This window comes from Chelonia mydas, chromosome 6 (assembly GCF_015237465.2).
Source record: "Chelonia mydas isolate rCheMyd1 chromosome 6, rCheMyd1.pri.v2, whole genome shotgun sequence".
In the NCBI taxonomy this organism is placed as follows: domain Eukaryota; kingdom Metazoa; phylum Chordata; order Testudines; family Cheloniidae; genus Chelonia; species Chelonia mydas.
In genome coordinates, this window is record NC_051246.2 from 70721463 (window position 1) to 70743076 (window position 21614).

The 21614-nt window shown below is 45.3% G+C and overlaps 1 protein-coding gene across 1 annotated transcript in view; it reads left to right on the top strand.

The window, feature by feature from the left end:
- Positions 1-3204: 3204 nt before the first annotated feature.
- The window catches only part of LOC102947510 (cytosolic phospholipase A2 zeta), a 59565-nt gene continuing 41155 nt past the window's right edge, over positions 3205-21614 (top strand). The window contains exon 1 of the mRNA XM_007055766.4: positions 3205-3535. The gene's annotated coding sequence lies outside the window, so the exon portion shown is untranslated. The remainder of the gene's footprint in view (positions 3536-21614) is intronic.

Sequence of the window (21614 nt, forward strand, 5' to 3'; positions counted from 1 at the left end):
TCTATTCTTCATTTTATTGTGTGGATGATAGTAGCTAGCTGAGCTGCTCTGGATTTACATATTATTTCTTTCCTTTGGTCTTCTAAGGGTCAGTAACACAAAGTTGAGATCCCAGTATTATTCCTATTTACCTGTTAGTCTTCAGAAGTCATTCCATGTTACTGAAAATAATGCAGGTGGCACTATCCTGTTTTTAAAAACCTGGGCTAAGGCCCCTCTTGCCTGTTGGTTCCTGAACTTGAGCATTATCTAGAGAGCTATGAGGGTCTACTATTCACTTGAATGTTTTAAAGCTCTATATTTTCTATCCTTTGTTTTTTTTAATTATGCTTTGAAAGTTGCTCCCATTCAAGTGGCATTTAGTAATGTCAGACATTCATAACTTAATTACTGAAGTGATTTTCTTTGAGCAAGACTTTATATTTTTAACTCTTGCTGAGGTCTACAAAACAGTTTGGGAACATAGGTTTAAAGCTGATATTTTCCAGGGTCCCACAAGAAATTTCTGGGAGAGCCAGAAATAGATAGGACCCCAGTCTACTGACTTCCCCATTCCAGTGCCCTAGCTCCAAGACTATTCTTCCTCTCTCTGCCTTAACATTGTTTGTATAATGCTATTTTTTTACATGAAATAGACAATATTTCTGTGGCATAATGTTTTTACAGGTGAACATATGTAAAGGCATTGGGAGAGAAAAATACATCTAAGTCCTGTCAGCAAATGTAAAAGAAATGTGTTCTGAGAAATTTTTCTATCTCCATGTTTTGTGTAAAGTTGAGTGTGCTGGTACTTCAACTTGCCAGTGTCCCTTGTAATCTTTCTACTTCACATGCCTGTCCACATAGATTTCACTCTTGGGTTGCATGTGCCCCAGGCACATGAGATTGGATTCTTTTGGCCAGCAGTGTCTGTAGCCAACCTGTACCCTAAATGCCATCATGCACCACCACGTAAGGGCAGAATGGGTCCGAATGTGCCTCATTTGCCTCTACAGGTTCCATCTTAGTGCCAGAATCAGTAAAAGTGTCTACTTTGCATACTGCCAATTTACTTACCCTTGTATAATGTAGTTGGTATAGTTGGCAGTGTAGTTAATGCAGTTCTTTTTTGTGCCTGGCAAATGTGTGTATATATTTCATATACTGTACATAGATAAGTTTTTAGTTAACCTAGACCCCTTCTGTACAGGTATTCTAGAATCATGGCAGACACTAAGTAGCTAGGAGTTAAGACCTGCCTCTTCTATATGCTTTGATGCCCATCTGTGGCAGAGCCAGAAATATAGACACAAAGCTGCTTGCTTTGTCTCCGAGAATGTCCCGGAAAGATGTTCCATCTTGCATTTTCTTCAGGCATACCAGAGAGCAAGGGACTTGAGGCTGAAACTTTTCCTCCTAGAGAAGCAGATGCAAACTTTCTCAGACTCAGAGGAGAGCTACAACCAGGGCTCAGTCATCGGGTCCGTTTCTTAGAGAGCTGTGATTCCACTCCAAGCTCCCATTCTGTATCCACTCAGGTCCTATTTATCCACCATTACATTGGTGTCTGTTTGACCGGTGGAAAAGAGGACCAAGCCAAAGATGAGCCCAGATGCAAGCAAGAGACAGAAGAGTCGTCACCTGCGTAACTTGTCTCAGGCTCATACATCTAAGGGCTATAAGCCTGAAAAGTTCCAGGACTGACAGCCAAGGCAGCTTACATGGTACTTTCTGAATTTGCTGATCACACTGCCCTTGGTACTGACTCCTCTGCACTGTGTGTGTATTGTGGTCCAAGTACTGACTGCTCTGTGGTATCCTCTGCCTTCATATTATCTTGGCACTGAAACCTTATCCCGTGGTGAAGGACTTTTTGATAGGCCTGATACTGGAGTCACCTCTGAGGGAAAACAGAGTTGATTTCCAAAGCACCAGCCTTGGAGTCACCAGCACGCCAGGCTAGAGAGGTGTCCCTGTACCAAGCTCCCCAATACAAAAACAGAGTATCGCTGATAGGGCTGCCCCTCCCTTAGGGGATGTATACTCTTTCGTCCTCTTCTGCTGAACACAGCAGAGAAACTTCTATGTGTCTACCAACCCCGTGTTGGGAGTCAGGGAGTGTTTCTAGGAGAGAGCATGTGGGATAAGAGGCCTGGATTTCATAGGGACCACCATATGCTCCCACCCCACTGCTCTGGCCCATTCATGCTGTGGTATTACTGGACCTCCTGGGATGTATAACCGTACTCCAGGTGTAGAACTGATCAATGAAATGGTTGTTAGTTCACTTTATTAATATAACTTCTTAAATAAAGTTTTATGAATGAAACTACATTCGTTCATAAAACCAGGTACCCCAATAACTGGCTAATTGAGTTTCACTTGCAATCCAATTGCTGCTTAAATCGCGGAAACTTACACTGTTTCAGCATTGTAACTTCTGCTCACTGTTTGTCATTCATTATACTTGTCTCTATTGGAACTTCTGTTCACTGTTTGCCATTCCTTACACTTGTCCATATTGTAACTCAAACTCCATTTTAACTTGTCCCAAACTCCATTTCGTAAAAGCTTGCTGCAACCTTCATTTTTGCAAAACCTGCTGTAATCTTATTAGTTTAGTTTAGATGTGTGAATGAGGTATGTATGGATGATGGAATCAACCTCCAGCACCAGCCTGTCCTGATGAATTAAAGTGTAAACACCTACGGCTGAAGGTGCAGACAACAGCCCTGACAAAGCAAGAAGAGTCCACCCTAAAATAGAGAAGAACAAAAGTACAATTGAAGAAACATCAAAGCCAGGTCCTAGGCTGAAAGTCATGTCTGCGATTGATGGGTGATCAATCACACCAAACCCAGAGGCAGCGTGACGCAGCAAGACCTATAGACTCTGGATTCAAACTAAAGCCTACAAAATGGATGGGTGAAATGGAAGACTTTGGAGGGTAACATTCTGCTGCCAACATGGAAGGGCATTGGTGCATGCCCAACAGAGACCCAGCTCTTCCTTGTGCCCGGCTTTCCTGGCTAGTTAGCCGCCACAAGCTATGAACCCAAGCTACATTCAGGACTGGTAACTATACAGCAGATGCAGAACCTGTGTGTGTGGGTGTGTATGAACGAACGTGTGAATGAATATGAAACTGAATGAAATGTTATAGCTATAACTGACTGCCTACTATGATTCTTTTTGTATTCACAGTAAATGTGACATTTTGTCTTATCCCCTTTAATAAGATCCTGCTGGTTTTTATTTTATTGGTATAACACAGGAAGTCTGCTTCTACTGTTTCCATGGCTAGGTCACTTCCTCAAAGCAAAGTCAAGCCACTTCAGACAAGTGTGTTGGTCTAGTCACAAGTACTTCAGAGGCAGGAGAAGTGAAGAGAAACGGCTACCAGGAGAAGAGCAGCCAAACCCTGTTGGAATAGCTGTCTCCTCCCTTGTGAGACTGTGAAGCCATCTACCATTGGCCTCAACTGATCAGTTTAAGATATTCCAGGACCTGAATCTGACGAAATGGATGGTGGAAATATTTTGTACCACTTTCAGAGGTATGCCTGAGAAGTGGCATAAATTTGCCCACTTAAAGCTGCAGTGGGAGGGGGTGAAATATGATTGGGATGGTATTCCTGCAGATGATTAGAAATTGTATCACATCTGTGCCTAAACTTAGTGATGTGGTAACCTGCAGTGGGAAAGTGTGCACCCCAGAATCTCCTTTGCCTGATGAGGAAGAGAGAGAAGGAACAGGGAAGGATGCTTTGCCTGCATTGCAGGACGTGGAGCCTCCAAATCGGCCAGAGACAAGTAGTGTTTATTAAAGATCAGGACACAGACCCTTCCCTAGGGAGTGCATTAGGAAACCAGTTCACAGCAGTGCCTCTACAAAGGAGAATAGGGGTGGGTATTTTATGGAAGTGAGTAGGATATATAGGGAAGCCCCAGTGGTTAAGAACAGGGACCCTGTGTTTACTGCACACCAAACACTTCTTGGTGAGCGGTAAATACAGGGCAGCATTATTGTGTTTGGCCCATGATTGCCCATTTCAGGGGTGGCCAACCTGAGCCTGAGAGAGAGCCAGAATTTACCAATGTACATTGCCAAAGAGCCACAGTAATACGTCAGCAGCCCCCCATTAACTTCTGCCCCCCACCCCGGCTCCCAGCACTTCGCGCCCACCGGCAGCCCTGCTGATCAGTGCCTCCCCCTCCCTCCCCACACCTGCTGATCAGCTGTTTCATGGTGTGCAGGAGGCTCAGGGTGGGGGGAAGAGCGAGGGCATGGCAGGCTCAGGGGAGGGGGCGGGAAGGGGTGGAGTGGGGGGCAGGGCTTGTGGCAGAGCTAGGGGTTGAGCAGTGAGCCCCCCCCCCCAGCACATTGGAAAGTTGGCGCCTGTAGCTCCAGCCCCGGAGTCGGTGCCTATACAAGGAGCCGCATATTCACTTCTGAAGAGCCGCATGCGGCTCCGGAGCCACAGGTTGGCCACCCCTGGTCCATTTGCTGAACATCCAGGAGTAGAGAGGACATTTGAAAGGCTTCCGAAAATGTTGTGTTTTTGGCATGGTATAAATCTAGAAATAAAGGGATACTCTGACCATGGTGCCCAACCTTATTACACAGAAGAGCCTCATAAACCTAAGCACAAGCGTGTGTGGGCCAAACAGATTCTACATATTGTAATAGGATTTAAAGTCACCTGTATTAGTTTATATTCTAAATTCAACTTGTTTTGTATGTATTTAGATAGAAACAACCTACGTATAGTATTGTCTATTTACACACTTGTGTAAACTAAAATAATGTAAACATGACAAAATGCTAATGAATCGGCAGTTAATATTTTTGTTGAACAGGCTGTGGGCTTCTGCACTGCTCTGGTGGGGTCTGTGCGGCCCACAGGCCCTAAGTTGTGCAACCTTGCTCTAAGACCTGTCGTGTGCCAAAAGTGGAAAAAGGCTACAGGTCTTTATAAAGTCTCATGGCAACTGTTACCTGTAATTGAAGAAGCATTCTATAGGCTTGCAATGGCCACTACTGGTCCAGTCCCTAAGCCATCCAAAAACAGGAAAGATATATATGCCGGTAGTTAACTTTGCTACCAGATACCCAGAGGCAGCAGCCCTAGGTAATATAGAAGCAGAAACAGTGGCAACTGTGCAAGTCCTTTACATATTTACTAGGCTGGTTTTCCAAAAGAAATTTGACCCACAATCTGACAGTATTTCATTCCCACATATACTCTCAGTTGTGGAAAAGGGGTGGGGTAAATCCATTAAAGCCTGTCTCATATCATCCAGAAACAAATGAGCTAGTTGAAACCCACTTTGTCCGTGCTAATATATGTATACAGGAAGGCAAGGGACTGGGATGTGCTACTGCTTTACCTATTGTTTGCTTACAAAGAAGTACCCTAAGAATTGACAGGGTTTGCCCCATTTGACCTCTTATACAGAAGGAAGGTGAGAAGCCCCCTAGATCTGGTCAGAGATTTGTGGGAAGGTAACATTGACACAGATGGGGAACCAGTGACTGAATTTGTATCTAAGTTCAGGGCAGAGATATTGAACAGCATCACCTTGGAGAAAGTCTGTACAAAAAGCTTAGTGAGAGAGTCTTTGATGTAGGTGATGTGGTTATGGTACGAACCCCTGTAAAAAAGCATAAAATGTAGAACTCATGGGAGGGTCTCTTTGAGGTGATAGATGAAATGAAGTCACTTACAAAGTACAGAAACCCTACGGTCAAGACCCATCCCAAAGGGTATGTATTAACAGATTGAAAGCTTACCATAACAGGGAGGCTGTGGTGAACATGATATGCTGTGCAGGTGAGGACCACAACATATCACCTCTCCTAGACTTAATTTCTGAGAATAGGGGGGACACCTCTTTAGAGAGGATTAATATAAGTGAAGAGTTAACCCCACTAATAAGGAAGTCATGGCTGTGTTACAAAGCCAAAAAAGGATGTTTTCTAACAAATTCACTTGAGAGAGCATCACATTGATACCAATAAGGTACACCCAGTAACTAACAGGGTTTACAGGACACCAGGGACAATGAGGGAATGGATCAAGGGGGAGGTGCAAAGAAAGCATGCTAGACATAGAATTGTAGCAGTCAGACAGCACCTGGGTTTCCCCAGTTGTCCTAGTCCCCAAGAAAGACTGTACCCGCTGTTCCCTCTAAGCTGTGCGCGTGTGCGTTCGCACACAGATCCTAAACCCCGGGCACCTGGCAAAACACTGCGTGCACAGAAATTTGCACAGAAGCACAATTTGCACAGAAAATTTTTTTTTGCACACATGGCCTGTCAAAAATTTGCACAAAAATTTTTTGTGCCTGTCAAAAATAAGAGGGAACATTGACTGTACCGTAAGTTTGTGTGTGTGTGTGTGTGTGTGTGTGTGTGTATTATAGAAAACGTAATGCTCTTATAGTTCAGTTACTTACCCTATGCCTTGTGTGGAGGTATATTAAATATTTAGCTCTGCTAAGCATATCTAACTACTGTGGATTTAACCAAGGGATACTAGAAAATTCCTTTGGACACTGAGTCACGGAAGAAGTCTGCATTCATTACTGATTTTAGACTTTTTGAATTAAAGTTACTCATGATTCTTTGGAGTTCAACCCAGACCAGTAAGAGGTTGTCACCACCTGCCCTGTAACTGTGGGTGCTCTAAATGCTATACCACGGTGACTCATAACACTGACACCAGCAGCCAGCCTACAAGCATGCAGGTCACACCCTGGCTTTCACCACCCAGTTAGTTTTTGCACAGTGACTCCAGCAGGCACAACCACATTCTTTGCCTAGGATAGGGTACCTTATATCCTGCTTGTCCCACATTTTAGGAAAATAATTTCAGAATGTTTGTAATTTTGAATGTTACCTGTACATATACCATGCAATAATATTAATGATGGGTGAGTTGTTAGTTTTCCGGGGATATACTTTACATGCCACCTGTTGAGTATATCTCATTACAGCATGTTAGTTGTAGGGAGTACATCAGGCCTGACAAGAGTTGCTGACACGGGGTAGTGAACCACCAATGGGCCTCTGTGCCACAGTGCTATTCTTTGAATTAATTAATACAGGTGCTGCATTCCAGAGCCTGGTTAATCAGGTATTACATGGGTTCCACGACTTTGCTTTCAGCTACATAGATGATGTTGCTATATTTAGCAACTCCTGGGAGGAACACTAAACACATGTGAGGAAGGTTTTGTAGGGAGGCAGCCCTCACTAGGTACATCTGCCCTGCAAAATACATAAATAAATTTGATGCCAGCGAGTCCAAGTCCAGGTCAATTGACGCACAGTGCTCATGCTACAGGACTAAAACTAGCAGTATAGACATTGCTACTCGGACTGCAACCCAGGCTCTGAGACCCACCCTTCTCACCAGGTTTCAGAGCCCAGGCCCTAGCCCGAGTGGAAACATCTCTACTGCTATTTTTAACCCCAAAGCGCGAGCCTGAGTCAGTTGACTTGGGGTCTGGGACTTGCTGCTGCATTTTTTGTTTTGTTTGCTGTGTAGACAAGCCCACAGTAAACGTGTCAGCTTACTGTGGGGATAGCAAGGTTTCCTTACCTGGGGGCCAAATCCACCTAGATCCCTTGAAAGTGGATATATTGTGCATTGACCTGTTCCTACAACTAAAAAAATGAGTCCAATCTTTTACAGGTCTGGCTAACTATTATTGAAAATATTGTGGGAGGTTTCAGTGATATTGTTGCTATCACAAGTCTGTGCCAGAAAAAGTGCTCTGGTCAGACACCTGTCTAAAGAGTTTGATACAATGAAACAAGTTTTATCAAAGAAATCCATTTTGACCAGTTCAGATTTTAGGAAAATGTTTGAATTCTGCACTGGTGCATTCACCATGGGTCTCAGAGCCATACTGATGCAAACAGAGGACAACAGGAAATATCCCATGCCGTTTCTGATCAACTGTCTCTCACTGAACAGAATTACTCTGTCACAGAAAAAGTGTGTTATGCTATTGTGTGGACTGTAAAACAACCCAGATGCTACCTATTCAATAACTAGTTCATGGTGTTAACAGACCATTTGCCATTCGTATGGCTCCATAGAACAAAAGGAACCAACTCCAGATTGCTATGCTGAAGCATAGCTTTGCCGGAGTAAGATACAGAGATTAAACATATTGTGGCAGGAGAACAAGGTATCTGACATCTTACCTAGAAAGGAGGGGCAAAGGTGAAGCTTATGTTATGGCCAGTGGCCAAAACTCCAGCACCAAACTCGTAAGAGGGGTGTGACACCCCATGGGAAGAGCAGGTTTAAACCCCCAAAATGAGAAGTTAACCCAGCTGATTGCATATGGTAGTACTGTATTATAAAAGTGTACTGAGTAAGGTCTTTTATGAAAATTTGTAATGTTCTGAACTTGATGGTATGGCTTCCAAGGGGAGTCGTGGGGGCAAAAACCCTAACTTGTTTCAAGACTCAGCTTGACAAGTTTATGGAGGGGATGGTATGATATTACCTACAATGGTGTGTGGCCCATCTGTGACTGCTATTAGCAAACATCTCCAATGACTGGAGATGGAATACTAGAGAGGGAGGGGTCTGAGTTCCTACAGAGAATTCTTTCCCAGCTATCTGGCAGGTGGGTCTCTCCCACATGCTCAGGGTCCAACTAATCACCATATTTAGCGTCAGGAAGGAATTTTCCACCAGGTCAGATTGGCAGACACCCTGAGGGGGGTTTCGCTTTCCTCTGCAGTACAGGGCACATGGGTAACTTGCTGGTTTGAACTAGAGTAAATGGTGGATTTTGTTTACCTTCAAGTCTTTAAATCAAGATTTGAGAACTTCAGTAACTCAGCCAGAGGATATGGGCCTATTGCCAGAGTGGCCTGTGACATGCCGGAAGTCAGACTAGATGATCATGATGGTCCCTTCTGGCCTTGAAGTCTGAGTAATGAGATATGGATACAGACTGTGGTTATGAATCTGTATATTTGTGTTGTAGAAAACTGTGTTCATAATCTATACAAGAACTTCAACTGCACCTCGCAGCAGGGCTGTGAGGAGTCAAGTGGAGAGGGGAACCTCCCAAGCCAGGTGTTTACACAAAACTGGCTTCAAATAACTACCTATTGTCCAGCCAAGGAAAAGACAAGGATGGATCATTAGATTAATGGAAAGACAATTTCCCCACTCTGAATAACCATGAGTCACCATGGACTGAGAGGGGGGGAAAAAATGAACAGAAAGGAAAAAAGTCTTTTAAAGCAGACTGGGGACTTAAGTCTCTTATCTAGAGCTTGGGGGACAACAGAAGGCTGTCCATGAACACTGCCATCCCTCCTATAGTTAGGGTGTTCTCTGAGAAATTGTTGAAAGGCAATTGATAACTAGTATTAGAAAAGAGATTTTATCTAATGCGAAAGAGTAAAACTGGAGGTTGCATTTTTGTGTTTTCCGTGTCACTTTTCTGTTTGCTTTCCCTTACTATTTCATCTTTGAATCTGTGGTTTTTCTATCACATAAACTTTGTGTTTATTTTTTCCCCAAGCTGGTCTCTGCTGTGCAAACTAGGTGGTCTCCTGAGGTCCCTTCCAACCCTGGTATTCTATGAAACTCTATAGATGGTCCCTGTGACAATCGGGTCCATATGCTACAAGAGAAGAAAAGGTTCAGACTTCTCCCCCACACTCCCAAATGAGCAGTTAAACCAACTGATTGCGTACTGTATTACTGTAGTTTAAAATGTGTAGAGTAAGGTCTTTTGTGAAAGATGGTAATGTTCTGAACTTGATAGTCATTATGAGCTATGTCTACAGACCATGATTATGAATGCGTGGATGGGTATGTATAGAAAATTGTAACTGTGGTGCAACTTTAGCATCATCACCCAGCTGGGCGGGGAAGCAGTCAGGCAGAGCTACCTCCCAAGCCAGTTGTTTACACAAAACTAGCTTCAAGTACCCACATATTGTACAGCTCAGGAAAAGACACTGATGGACCATTAGAGTTAATTGAAAGACATTGAAACAATTTGAAACTGAAAAAAACCAAAACCATTTTGGAAAAGTAATGACCCATCTATACTACAGAGTTAGATTATCTCCGGTGTAGACAAGGCAGCTTATGTCCACCCAACTGTGAATATCTAGTGATGCTCCCACCAATGTAAGGGCATGTCCACACTGGCAGAGTTACAGCGCTGGCAGTTACAGCACCGCTCAGAGAGCGCTGAGGGGAAACCACTGTTGTGTGTTCACACTGTCAGCTGCCTACGCAATAGCGTGTTCACAGTTGCGGCACTTGCAATGGTATTCAGAGCGGTGCACTCTGGGCAGCTATCCCTCAGAGCACCTGTTTCTCTTCTGCTGCTAAGACTTGTGGGAAGGCAGAGGGGGTTGTGGGGCATCCTGGGTCCTGTTCCAATGACCCGTGATGCATTGCTTTGCATCCCAGCAATCTGTGTGCTTCCATCCACATTTGGCGCTGTCTTTCAACGGTTCGTTTACTGCGCGCCCTGCCTCTTCGGTCTGCAGGAATGGATTCTGAACTGTTGACCAATACGCTGCTCACTCTGACCAACACGTCACGAGTGGCAGTGGAGTTATTCCTTAAACTACAAAGGCAAGAGGAGTGCGACATTGATCTCGCCATGTGCAGTAGTTATGACACGAGATTGCTTGTGGCATTCACGGAGGTGCTGACCACAGTGGAACGCTGCTTTTGGGCTCGGGAAACAGGCACTCAGTGGTGGGATCACATCATGATGGACATCTGGGATGATGAGCAATGGCTGCAGAACTTTTGGATGTGGAAAGCCACGTTCATGGCACTGTGATGAGCTTGCCCCAGCCCTGTGGCGCAAGGACACGAGAATGAGAGCTGCCCTGCTACTGGAGAAGCACGTGGCGATTGCATTGTGGAAGCTGGCTACTCCAGACTGCTACCGATTGGTCGCTAATTAGTTTGAAGTGGGAAAGTCTACCGTTGGACTTGTGTTGACGGAAGTGCGCAGGGGCCATTAATCGCATCCTGCTCCAACAGACCGTGACTCTGGGCAAAGTGCATGACATAAATGACTTTGCACAAATAGGCTTCCCTAACTGGGGAGTAACTGGACATTCCTGATGGCATGCGTATTCCAATTCTGTCACCAGACCGAGTACATTAATTGCAAGGGGTATTTCTCAGTGGTTCTCCAGGTGCTTGTGGATCACCATGGACATTTCACAGACATTAACACAGGCTGATCTGGAAAGGCGCATGACGCACACATCTTTTGGAAAACTGGCCTGTTCAGGAAGCTGCAAGCAGGGACTTTTCCCCCAGACCAGAAAATCACCGTAGGGGAAGTTGAAATGCCCATTGTGATCCTGGGAGACCCTGCCTACCCCTTAATGCCGTGGCTTATGAATCCATACATGGAGCAACTTGACAGCAGCAAGGAGCAGTTCAACAACAGGCTGAGCAAGTGCAGAATGACTGTTGAGTGTACTTTTGGCAGTTTAAAAGCCCACTGGTGCTGCCTCTATGGGAAGCTGGACCTGGCTCATGACAATATTCCTATGCTTATAGCTGTGTGCTGTATGCTCCATAATATTTGTGAAAGGAAGGGTGAAAGCTTCACTCAGGGCTGGACCACAGAGGCTCAGTGCCTGGAGGCTGAGTTCAAACAGCCAGAGACCAGGGCTATCAGAGGGGCACAGCACAGGGCTAAAGGATCAGGGATGCCTTGAGGAAGCAATCTGAAGCTGAAAGCCACTAATATTTGTTGCTATGCTCAGGATTGCAGTGCTTGTATTGTTAGGAGGTGATTGGTGCACAGAATGCAATAAGGGGGTTTAACATAATTTGTATGTTGCTTTGCAGGGCTCTTAGCTTTCAGTTAATAGAATAAAGATTGCTTTCAAACCAACACAATTCTTTTAATAAAAGACAACCGGAGGAAAGAGTCAAACAAAAACAAAAACAAAAAACCTAGCAGCAGCGAGGGGGATGGGGGAAGGGAAGGTCCCAGCAGGAGGAGGGATCCCGGGATGGCTATAGATTTGTGTATGTCCAGGGATCATATCCAACCTTTTCCTTTGGACTACAATGCAGTGGGTACTGTACTTCAACGAGGCCAAACTGCAGAGGGATGGGTGTTGAGTGTAGTGGGTAGTGGGAGTCCGCAGTGCAGGGAGGAGTGGAATGTCATGGGTACAGACTGAAGCCAGGAGGTGAATAAGAGTGTGTTGGTGGTGTCTGGGGGGCGAATGGGAAAGAGTTTTGTGACAGCAGTTGCAGGGGAGGGTGGGCGGGCGTGGAGCTGCTCAGTTTGCAGTGCTAATATCGCCTCGACCTGTCTTCTTGGTGCTCCATATCCTTTAAGACCTGCTCCATGGCTTCCTTCTGGAGAGCTACGTTCTCCTTTCGGTCCCTCTTCTCGCTGTCCTGCCACTCCTTCAATTCTTGTTTCTCGGAGGCAAAGTGCATCATAACATCACGCAGAAAGTCCTCCTTAGTTCTTCTTGGCCACTTTCTAATTCTGCCTCGCCATTCAGCCACCTATAACAAAGAGGGAGGCTAGGCTCCCAAGGTCATCTCTGTGAAGTTTAAATGCAACATTTTACAGAAGCAGTATTGTTTGCAACACACCCAACACTGATTCAGTGATTTAAAACTCAGCCAGTATTCACACACCTGTCACTAACTGGCTGACCCCAGGCAAGCACCCATGAGCCACAAGACCCCCAAAATGGTGAGTAGCCACAGGGTAAATCACTCTTCCCAGACCCTGCTGTACACTGGGCATGTGGCTCTTGGGGAGAGCCAGCACTGTAGGGGGGGGGCTGATAATCATTCCTGTCCCCACACTTTCCACGGGATGTGACCATTATGGAAGATATCTTGCTATTGCTGCCTCCTGGTCAGGGATTGCCTCTCCTCCCCTCCCCCCAGCCCCCACACACACTCCCAATCCCTCTGTGAGAGGCAGCCAGGTGCTCCCCCGCTCAGTCCTTCACTGGGAGGTGGCACTGGGCCTTCAGGCTGCCAGCCCTGGGGTGGGGAGGCTCCAGCTGTCAGTGCCACACAGTGCCCCACTTCAGTCAGTGGAAGCGCTCCTGGCGAGGATGCACTCCAACAGAAGGTGCTAGTGTGGACACAAAAAATTGTAGTAATTACTTAATTTTGTAGTATAGACAAGGTCTGAGACAGTGGTTCTCAACCAGGAGGTACATGTACCCCTGCAGTAAAGCAGAGGTCGTCAAGGGGATACATCTTAAGGCAACGTATCGGGGGGTATGCAAGGTCAAATGTGCCCCTGAGAAGCTGGTCTGGGGTTGGGGAGCAGAAGGGTGGGGCCAGAGCTTCTTTGAGCTGCTGGGATGCTGCCTGGTACAGCACAGCAGCTGCCTGGAAGAGCACCTGGTGGTGGCGGTGGTAGGCTGCCCCCTGACCATGCTCAGCTTCTGGGGACAAAGGTTGAGCGAGCTGGAGCCCCCTCAGTACGTTTGGTCCTTGTCCCCAGAAGCTGAGCCCAGGCAGGGAGCAGGCGGCTGCCGCCGTTCCTCCCCAACCAGGCTCTCTCCCAGGTAGTTGGCCACACTGCACAGAGCAGCAACCAGGATTAGCTCCGTTCCTCTCCCTGCCCAGGCCTCGCTGCCAGGGAGAGCAGCTGAACGTGCTGAGGGGGAGCTGGCGCAGCAGGAGGAGAGAGCCCCCCCTAGCAGGTAATGGGGGGCGGGGAGAGCGCTGGGGGTGGGGCAGGGAGGAGATGTGAGGAGGTCATGTGTCCTCCCCTTTAGCTGGTGCTCCCCATGTATGGGGAGGCACCAGTCATCGCATCTAGATATTTGCCTAGTTTTACAACAAGCTACATGAAAAGCCCTAGCGAAGTCAGTTCAAACTAAAATTTCGTATGGAGAATGACTTGTTTATACTGCTTCCATATATGATACACTGAAATATAAATACAACATTTATATTCCAATTGATTTATTTTATAATTATATGGTAAAAATGAGGAAGTGAGCAATTTTTCAGTCATAGTGAGCTGTGACACTTTGCATTTTTAGGTCTGATTTTTGTAAGCAAGTAGTTTTTAAGTGAGGTGAAAATTGTGGGTACGCAAGACAAATCAAACTACTAAAAGGGGTACAGTAGTCTGGAAAGGTTGAGAGCCACTGGCCTAGGAAAGGAGGGAGTTTCCCCCACGTTGAGTATCTGTAGTGACTTGACTTAACTCCCCCTGCTCCCCCCCCACCCCAAATGCTTTTACATGGTTAAGGTTTTGAACTGAAGAGCATCCAGAAACTAAGGGCTGGTCTACACTAGGAAATTAGGTTGACCCCTACAGCGCAGGGTTGACGGAAGAATTCTTCCATCCACCTAGCTACCTCCTCTTGGTAGCTATACTGAGGGGAGAACCCTTCTCCCCCCACCCCACCCCCCGCCCATCGGTCTAGGTAATGTCTACACTGAAGCAGCATTAAGTGTAGACAAGTTCTGAGGGACAGCCATCCATGAAATGCTGGATCCCCCCCCTGCAGCTAGGTGGTATGCTGGGAAAATGTTTAAAGACAATAGATAACTAGTATGAGATTTGGGATTTTATCTAATATAGAAGTGTAAAGCCTGAGGTTGCATCTGTATATTTGTTTTTTGTGTAACTTTTCTGTTTGCTTTTCCTTTATATTTCATCTTTGAATATGTGTTTTCTATTAAATAAACTTTGTCTATTTTTACCCTGTGCAGGACTCTGGTGTGCAAACTGTCTGGAGTGTGGGGGCCAAAGTAAACTGATGAGTAGGGGTTAGCTTCCCTCCTTTGGGATGAGGAACCAGAGTGGAAAAGTCAGTGTCTGGTAGCTAAGTATTTAGTGAGGACAGATTTGGGGAGACTTTAGACTGGGAGGGCTGTTGGTGTCACCCTGCAATGAACAAGTAGGCTTCTGAGAGCCAGGGTGAGACCTATCCTGTGGGCAGGCTACTGGTGTCAGGGCTCTGAGCCAGTGGTGCTGGAACGGGGGGGCCCAGGACCCTCCCACTTTTTGAAAATGGACGGGCCTGACCCATCACCTTTTCGCCGGGGTGGACTCCACTCCCTTCCCCACCTCTTTTCCCCTATGGTTCCACCGCCTGGCCAGGCAGCCAGGGCAGTTGTGGGAGCCGCATGTCCTCCAGCCCATGTCCCAGCCTCCCGGACTCCTGGTCTACAGCAGGTGGAGGTGGATGGTCCGTGACTCCTCACCAGCTCCCCACAGCTGCCCTCATGGCTTGCACTGACTCGGCTCCGGTGCCTTGGAGCCGCAGCCCAGCCATGGTAAGAGCCATGTGGGCTGCTGTGCAGAGCTGCAGACCCTCCACCTGCCCTGGGCAGGGGGCCTGGGGGCTGCGCTCCTTTGGCCCCCTGCACTGTGGGCAGGTGGAGGGATCGCTGCAGCTCCCCATAGCTGCCCAGCCCTGCACAGCTCTTCTGGCTGGGCTGCAGCTCCGAGACCTTGCCCCCGGCCAGAGCCAGGTCGGGAAGAGCCAAATGGGGAGCGGGTCCCTCCATCTGCCCTGGGCAGGGAGGCTGGGGGTGGGGACACAGGCACAGGGCTGCTTTTGGCCCCCATCTCACTGTGGTTGGGGGAGGGGGCAGACTCCCTGGCCCTGTTATGGCTTCCGGCTTGGCCAGGGGCCGGGTCTTGGGGGGAAGAGGAGGGGCAGAGCTTCAGGGTGAGGGCCTCAGTCCCCGCCCACTTTTGGGAATGTTCCAATGCCCTTGCTCTGAGCCATAGATGCACAGCACAAAGGTACCCCAAGGTTATGGGACAGGCTGTGATGGCTCTGGGTATTCCCCCATATGTGTTAGTCCCTCAATGATCCCTCTGCACATGTTCAATTTTCTAGAGCCTGTTGGGATCTTTCTGAGTGAAAGGGGCTATGGAAATATAAAAGCACTTTAATAAAATTCGTGGAGAGGAGAGGTGGAGGGGTCACAGAATGTAAGGAAAAAGCAAACTTTGTCATTTAAACAAAAATAGATGCCCTTGCAATAAAATACCAGTTGTAAGTGCAGTTCGTGATGATCAACTGGGAAAGAATGCCTCTTTCCTGTCCCTTTGTTGGCTTGGTGCCTGAGAGACTCAGCTTACCATGTCAAACTAAGTCCGTTTAAACACCATTTCAACTGGTTTAAATGTGTCTATATTGGGGTGTAATTTAAGTTGATTTTTCATTTTCTAGTTAGCAAGTTTTCTGTTCTAGACAAGGCCTAAAATGACTGTTTCATTCTTTGCTAGGGCCCTACCAAATTCCCAGCCATGAAAAATGCGTCATGGACTGTGAAATCCGGTCTTCCCCCTGTGAAATCTGGTCTTCTGTGTGCTTTTACCCTATACTATACAGATTTCATGGGGGAGACCAGCATTTTTCAAACTGGGGGGTTTGACTCAAATGGGAGTTGCAGGGGGAATCGCGCTATTGCCACCCTTACTTTTGTACTGTCTTCAGAGCTGGGCAGCCAGTGAGTGGTGACTGCTGATCAAGGGCTCGGCTCTGGAGGCAGCAGTGCAGAAGTAAGAGTGGCAATACCAGACCATGCCATCCTTCTGTGCTGCTGCTGGTGGTGGCGACGGCTCTGCCTTCGGCCAGCAGCTGCTGATCTCCGGCAGCCCAGCTCTGATGGTAGCATCGCCACCAGCCGCGGCACAGAAGTAAGGGTAGCAGTACCACAACCCCTGGGATAATCTTGTGACCCCCCGCACCACAACTCCTTTTTCGCTCAGGGCCCCTAAAATTACAACACCATGAAATTTCAGATTTTAATAGCTGAAATCATGAATTATATGATTTTTTTTAAAACCCTATGACTGTGAATTTGACCAAAATGGACCGTGAATTTGGTAGGTCATTGCCAGTACTGTGGTATTTAAGGATATAGAGGAATCAGAATAGTGAATTTTCAGCCCAGTGCAGGGATTTCAGTATAAGTAGTGTGGGGCTAGTCTAAACTCCAAGTTCTTATGAGTAGCCTGAAAAATGTTTTTGGAAACTCATTCCCCTTCCCCATTGTATCAAATTTCTGTTCACAATAGAATATTTTGAATCTTAGAGTAAAATATGATCACCACCAAAGACGATGGAAAAATTAGTAAGCCAATAGATGAATTACAATCAATATCCACAGTTCCTGTGTAATATGTATTCTTATACTATAATATAAAAGGGCAGAACAGATTTTGCCATAAATATATATTATCTAAAATAAGAGAGAAGCAAGAGATAATCCATCTTTTTTGTAGTTTATTCACTTCTATGGGAATATTTAGTATGAGTAAGGGTTACAGGATAGGGTTCTGTTAATTTAAAGATGAAACAAAATGTCTAAGAGTAAAAATGTCATAAGTTGAAACAAAGTGGGAAACTCCACTATCTGTGGAAGTTGCATAAATTTTAAACCTCACAGACCGATTCAATGGCTTTGCCTGCTGTTGCAGGAGCCTATTGCTGAAAGCAGGTTTCAGCTATAGGATTCTATAGGGCAGGGAGAGTTGACAGGTGGACCATGGGCCAAATTGGGACAGGCAGATGCTTTTGAATGGATCATGAAAACTTTTTATTTACTTATTATTTATTAATAATTTATTTTATTTTATTGTCATTGTATTATTTGGTCTGGAGTCTGGACCTTGACTATACCTTGACCAAGAAATTTGGACCTTGACAAAAAATAATTAACTACCCCTACTATAGGGCGTTGTGTGGCATTTCAATAATACAACGCAATTACTCTTCTTACATTCTTATGTCTTTCTAATTTATATATTTGTTTTCAGTATTAGGTCTGATCATGCACAATCTCTGATGCAGTGGTTGTGCAGGATTGGCCTTTTTATAGGAATCACCACTCTTGGACTTATTTTGGCTGTTAAATAGCAAAATATTGGGCAGAGCCCTTTTTAGACAACTATGTTGGGAGGGGTGGTTGAATGTTTATCTAGCAAAGCAGTTTCACACCCATTTCTCCTCCTCTCACTCAAGTGTTTCACCTCCACCAAATATCTTATCTGGTCCCACCCACCCAAGAATTCCAATGTTCCAGGCATGCCAGCATTCCTTGAAACACAATCGCTCCAGTGATAACTTGTTGCAATGTTACGCAAATCCTTTCATGTCTAATTGCGTAATTGGATCAAAATAAATTATGAGTTGGCAGGATTTGTTCCTTACAAACATCTAGAAGATAAGGTGATAAGTAACAGTATGGATTTATCAAGAACAGGTAGTGTCAGACCAACCCGATAGCTTTCTTTGACAGCATAACAAGCCTTGTGGATGGGGGGAAGCGGTAGACGTGGTATATCTTGACTTTAGTAAAGCTACTATAAAGCGGGTGCAAAACTGGTTGGAAAACTGTTCCCAGAAAGTCGTTATCAGTGGTTCAGTCAATGATTTAGATAATGGCATAGAGAGTGCACTTATAAAATTTGCGGACGATACCAAGCTGGGAGGGGTTGCAAGTGCTTTGGAGGTTAGGATTAAAATTCAAAATGATCTGGGCAAACTGGAGAAATGGTCTGAAGTAAATAGGATGCAATTCAATGAGGACAAATGCAAAGTATTCCACTTAGGAAGGAACAATCAGTTGCACACATACAAAATGGGAAATGACTGCCTAGGAAGGAGTACTGCGGAAAGGGATCTGGGGGTCATAGTGGATCACAAGCTAAATATGAATCAACAGTGTAACACTGTTGCTAAAAAAAAAAAAAAAAAAGCGAACGTCATTCTGGGATGTATTAGCAGGAATGTTGTAAGCAAGACATGAGAAGTAATTCTGCTCTACTCCGCACTGATTAGGCCTCAATTGGAGTATTGTGTCCAGTTCTGGGCGCCACATTTCAGGAAAGATGTGGACAAATTGGAGAAAGTCCAGAGAAGAGCAACAAAAATGATTAAAGGTCTAGAAAACATGACCTATGAGGGGAGATTGAAAAAATTGGGTTTGTTTAGTCTGGAAAAGAGAAGACCGAGGGGAGACATGATAACAATTTTCAAGTACATAAAAGGTTGTCATAAGGAGGAAGGAGAAAAATTGTTGTTCTTGTCCTGTCCTCAGAGGTTAAGAAGCAATGGGCTTAAATTGCAGGAAATGAGGTTTTGGTTGGACATTAAGAAAAACTTCCTAACTGTCAGAGTGGTTAAGCACTGGAATAAATTGCCTAGGGAGGTTGTGGAATCTCCTCATTAGAGATTTTTAAGAGCAGGTTAGACAAACACCTGTCAGGGATGGTCTAGATAATATATAGACTGTGTCTACACTGCCACTTTCAGCGTTAAAACTTTTGTCTTTCAGGGGTGTTAAAAAACACCCCCCGAGCGACAAAAGTTTTAGCGATAAAGCATGTCTACACTGCCCATGTCACAGCACTGTTGTGGCTGTGCTGTAATGTGGATAGTGTAGACATACCCTTAGTCCTGCCATGAGTGCAGGTGACTGGACTAGATGACCTTTCAAGGTCCCTTCCAGTCCTGTGATTCAAAGCCATGGTGCTCATTGCTCAAGCTTCCATTATCTTTTAGGCACTTTCAGATGTGTGTGGCTCAGTTTGTCCTATTATTTTACTAGGGAATTAAGTTAGATTCAGGACAAATAGCCAGGTGGCTTGAAGTTTGGCATTACAATGTCTGAGGTTCTCCAGTTATCTCTACCTTTTCTAAATTAATTGCCAGTTATTCAGGAAATTCGTTAACAAATACCCGTAAAGCCCTGGGATAAAATCTCAAACTATTGATTGTTTATATTTTTTCCAAAGTATTCTAGTACCTATTTTTAATTTTTTTATAGGGTCAAATCCAATGTTTATTGAAGTCAATGGCAATGGGTGTTTGGATTGGGTCCATACTGAGAAGGGACCAAACTGTGCTTGCATTGCCCACCAAAGTAATCTCATGAAGTCAGAGTTTTACTTACATGAGAAAAGTGAGCAGGATTTGGCCCAAGGTCTCAATCCCATTCTAATTTCCAAACCCCTCCCGAGTTTTATTTGCAGTACATTTGGTTGTTTTGTTTTTTTTAAAACCCAAACTTCAGTGTCTCAGCTATTAACAACTGTCATTTTAAACCAAAACAACAAGGAGTCCGGTGGCACCTTAAAGACTAACAGATTTATTTGAGCATAAGCTTTCATGGGTAAAAACCCCACTTCTTCAGAGTTTATTTCGCATGTGATTCTGGCAAGTAATACAACCAATGAAGTTTTTGGCCTTCGCCTACAGATTTAACCAACTTGGATTAAAAAACCAAAGGGCTGTGAAGCTGGTGACTGAACTTCTTCAAGAACTAAGATTAGTTTTGTATTGTTGTCCAGATCAACCCAGTGACTAGACCAGCTGATGGATCTTTTCTATGGTAAAGTGTGAAAGGGAACTCAGTTTTTTTTATTTATATTTCCCTTTCCCCGTATATGAAAATAAAGTGCTTCATTTAACAGCTCTTCCCATACCCCTAACTCCATTTATTGCAGAGGATGCCACCAGCAACTTCCCATTGGTTGGGCAGCCCACTCCCATGTAGCCAGAAATTGACAATACCTTTTAAACATGCAGCATGTTAGAAGACACGCTGGCAAAGGGGAGGAGTGATTGCTTGAGTGGAAACAACCTGATCATTGACTAGCAAGGTGCTCGCAAATAGGGGCCAACAACAGAAAGGGGAATTGTGCAAATTTCCTCCTTGCTGTTTTGTTTTTGTTTGTTGAATCAAAACATGCCACAGACATCAGCAAGCGCAGGAGCAAAGGGCAATTTTTTTGCTCAGAGCCATGCTCTGATCTGATCAAGTTATGCTTGTATAAGGTGTACGCTGCTATGCTATCTAGGCACGATTACTTCCTTACGCTGCAGTTCTGAGTGGCATGGTGCCTTCAGGACTGAGGCCAGTCAGAGTAACTCAGATATAAAATTGACTGTATTAAGAACTAATAAAAGGCTCTAGATTACTGCAGGGCAAAAAGCTTCTAGTATATTCAGATTTCCTTAACTCTTCATCCAACACCTAATTTCCAGGTGTGTAACTGCTGGAAACGGGGGCAGATGGCATTGGGTGGGATGCAGCGGGGGACAGTCAGTCACCTGGGAAGCAGTGGGGCAGGGTAAGGGCACTTGTGGGAGAGGTTAGCATCAATGGAGGAGGGGGTACAGATGTGTAGTGTCTATTGGCTTAGTTTAAGTTAGACAGTACTAGGTACTTGGAGGTTTGGGGGCTGGGAGGAGGAGAAGCTGGCGGCAGATCTGGTGAGCGGCTGGGCTCTAGGCACCTGGATGCATCTGAAGAAGTGGGGTTTTTACCCACGAAAGCTTATGCTCAAATAAATCTGTTAGTCTTTAAGTTGCCACCGGACTCCTTGTTGTTTTTTGTGGATACAGACTAACACGGCTACCCCTTGATACTTTTAACTAATAATTTCCTCTGCTTCCTCCCTCATTGTTCCCCCCCCCCCCCATAATAGACGTAAATATCTTCCTTATCCTCTTAATTCTTTGGATTCTTAACTTTGATTGTTATCTAGTCTGTCTTTTTTGCCTGCCATCAGAGGATCTCAATGCACTTTGCAGACACTAATGAACTGTGACGTAGGGATTTCTCTGTATTTCAA